We start from the raw sequence: 4,067 nt of genomic DNA, 5'->3' as shown, positions 1-4,067 counted from the left end.
TATGTCAGGGATAAGCCGGGGCTTGTGGAGATTACTCCTCTCGTTGAGAGGAAGTGCTAATGTGACAACTCGACGGATGGACATTCTCCCTATAGGGAGAATGGTCCGAGAGGCCTAGAGAGCTTCCCAGATATGGTTGAGTGAGTTCCTCTCAAGGAAGTGGCCCAGATTACTCCCCATGAAGGGCTGAGTATGATCTCTTAGCATCAAGACCCAAATTACTCCCCATGGAGGATTGAGTAGATGCTCCCCAAGAGGGTTGAGTGACTACTCCCAGGAGGATTAAGTGGATACTCCCCAGGAGGATTGAGTGGATAATCCCCATGAGGTCGAGTGAGTATCATAGCATGTTGGCCTAGTGAGAGGCCTTTGGCTTTGAGGACCAAATTACTCTGAGAGAGGGTGTCTTGAAATGTTGATGATTAGATGATGATGTTGGTCATAATGATGTTGATAATGATGATTTGATATAACCTTTTCTATAGAGAAATTAGTCAACAATGAGTACACCTATGACAATCATTATGAATACCTCCCTAGTTAAGAGGGAGTGTTGAATTTTGTAACTATGATCAGTCTTCATAATATATATTTGGCCCTTAATGTATTTATATTAATCATTGTAAGCATATTTTAAATGCTAGAGTCAAAAGAAAAATTTATTGAGTCAAGTCCCATTTGGACTTTTGAAAGAAGAAAATTTGAATTTGAAATTTTGAAATTTTTGGCTCCAAGGTCATCAAGTCGGCCTCCCTCCAAGTCAAATTGGCCCTGCCAAAGTCACACCCAATCGATCCACCCAATTCGCTATATAAAGACAACTTGACCTCCTCTTCAAGACATCAATTCATGCTCTCTCAAGCAAGACAATTTATGGGCATCCTAGCAAAGGACAAGGGCAAAAAGGACGAACATCTATCTTTCTCTCCCTTCTCTAGCTCGCATGTGTGGAAGGATTCTCTCTCTCTGCAATTCACATTTTTCTAGGCAATTTCTGTTGCAGGGGCCGAAATTTCTAGCCAATTGCAGGGAGCCAAGATTATGGGATTCTAACAATTGCAGGAGGACTAAAATTCTGGGGCAGATCAGTAAAGTGTTGGATCAGATTGGGAGGCTTGACTTGAATGTGTTGACCAGGTTTGACCATAGGTCTAGGTGTGTCTCTTGTTGAACATACAAATTTCTCTATTGAAAAGGTTGTTGGTTTTTTCCTCTTAGTGGGTTTTCCTGGATGAAATCTTGTATTGTATCTATGCAATGTTATCTCTATTGTTATACTATTATTGTATGTTGAATTTCTGTAGTATAATTGCTTAATGATATATTGGAAAAACTAAAAGAATATCGACATCCTTAGAAGTAATTATTAGTTTTCAGAAATATTGTGCTAGTATCTATCACACTTGAAAAATCAACATTACTACATCTTAAATTTAAGTTGGGCAAATAAATCGATTTAGGGTTTGCACTTATGAACTTTAAGGGAGATCGATTTAAAATTTCGGAGTGATTTAGGATTACGTTCATGATTAGTCATATACATGTATTCAAGCACAGAAATTCCTTCAACAAACTAACTCACATTGGCAAGTATTTGACTGTACTCTGAATAAATGATGCAATCTGAAACTTGTGTTAGAATCTTAACGACCTTCACATTCTATTTCTAACATTCTATTTCTAGTTCTTATTTTTTCTTTAAGTGTTCTGGTTCATGCACATTCCTCCTCCACATTCTGTTCCTACTCATTTTTTTTCTGAAGTTTTCTGGTTCATGCACATTCCTGAGTGGTAGCTAAGATAGATCAGTGTATATAAGTACGGAACAATCCCTATTTTGAGTAAAACGTTATATATTTTGTCATTGAGGCACTGGTCAGGTTTCAACTTAGCTCTACCAAATTTCTGGTTATTTCCTAAATCTATTTTTTACTGGTAATGATGGCACACATGCATGCATTTAATAAAGATTAACTTGCTCATGCCATTTTTCTCTGCTTACATACAAAACTTAAGATCGATCCTTCATGACATTTGTATGTTAACAACATAACTTATATGTAGCATTATTGTTGTAGATCAGAAATATATCATGCAAATAACACATGGTTAAATTAGTTCACTTATGAGCACATACGAGTATTGGCATTATCATCTAATATTCTGATCAGCCTGTGGACCGCAAACACAATTTTTAGTTTCATGCAACACTTTTGGATTTATCAATCTGTAGTTATTTTTGAAATATGAAAATTTACACATGGTTTAAACAACAAATGATCTACCACATTGTTTGCAGAATTGTGGAGTGGAGGAGTTTTCTGGTTCTCAAAATTTACTCAACAAACTGTTTGTACATCGATCACAAATGGTAGTACATCTTAGAATGATTCACACTGCATGGTCTAGTTTTATCACATAAGAATATCTATGAATTGAAGGGAACTCCAGCAAGTGTTTTGTATATAAAAAGTGGGAAAATTGACATGATGAAGATACATATCTTCATTATGTGAATATGTCTTTATCATGTCAATTCGTCCACTTTTTATATACAGAGTGCTCCTGGAGTTCCTATATATATATATATGTTCAAACCCGGATGGGTAGAGTATGTACACCTTTGTAAACTTTCATAGTCAAATCGTTGCATGAATGCGACTCTCTTGCCCCACAAAAAAGGGGAACTCGTACACCAATTTGATATCAAACTTGACCGTGACCTTAAAATAAATTATTATTACAACAATGTCACTTTTCTCTAAATTTATCATTGTTTTTTCTCCATTCATATTTTTACTGTAGGAAAAACTTATATTGGTGCTCAAAGATTCCTATTACTACATACCACGGCATGGTGGATTCTATTCACAAATGATTATTTTATTATATGTTCTACACACACCATAACAGCAGGCAGTCATTAACAAGCACTAATTTTTGATTGAAGAGTTTAATTTAAAATTCACAAACAATGGGCATTAGCGTTGATCGTTTTCATTTAAGGGTGTTATAAACAGTAACCATTTCCTTTGCATCCATATTGCCATTAATATTAAATTGGAATGTTTACTCATGTTCTTGTGCAGCATGCCTAATCACACTAAGCGCTCACATCACACAGTAAACCTTTTTGGCACTTAGCATTCTCAGCCACAGGGTTAGGGCATCACCCCTTTCGATGTTTCCGTGTCCATAAAAACTTTAGAATTGCATCTTCCAGATTGAGTTAGCTAAGTTTTTGGCAAATCTCTCCTCTACCAATGACACGCTTAAACTAGCTTCTAGCAATCTCTCTTGGCTTGGAATTTTCAAGTCTACAGAGTGGGTTGAGTCACTAGGTAGTGACCAGTACCACTAGATAGTATTCCTAAACTTCCCCCTTGAGTGAGGTTAGGACTTTTTCCTCTTGAAAGTGTCTGATAAAACAGTACCGATAACAGACATACTCCAATTATCCTTTCTTATCCTTGATTTACTGACAAGAAAATATTCCAGGTCTCCAAGGTTTGTTTCATTGAGATACACTATATTTTCAACAGCTTGCCAACAGTGAAATAATTGACCAACGTAAGCCAGCCTTTGGGCAATAACTTGTGCCTAAGAAAATTAGAATCATAAAGGAGGAAATAGGAACAAGACCAAAATAAACATGGAATTCAACAGAACAAAATTACCATTATCCACATCATTTATGATCCAGCATTTTATGTTGTTTTTAACATCAACTTGTTTATGTTGTATGGGAGGAGTTAATTTTTCATAAGCATTAAGAATCTTCAATCCAATTAATATAAAAACATGTAGATCCAAGCATTGCTATGCCTTCAGCAAGCAACTATCAACAAATTCAAGTTCACATGGCCGTCAGGTTGACAGTCTTCCAAGGAATTTGGGAATATGACCAGAATCTTCGTTTGGTTTCTCCTGCTGGATGAAGTGATGATCATCTTCAATAACAACTACTTCCTCTGCAAAGGGAACAATTTTCTCAATTGCCCTCCATGAACAAAGTTATTATACAGGGCATAGTGTATACCAAGTATTTGTCTCAAACTATATATTTC

Source organism: Pinus tabuliformis, chromosome 7 (genome assembly GCF_031772625.1).
Source record: "Pinus tabuliformis cultivar Carrire ecotype Pingquan chromosome 7, CPIR1, whole genome shotgun sequence".
Lineage (NCBI taxonomy): Eukaryota > Viridiplantae > Streptophyta > Pinopsida > Pinales > Pinaceae > Pinus > Pinus tabuliformis.
The sequence above is the reverse complement of the archived record's forward strand: the minus strand, read 5'-3'. Positions refer to the sequence as shown.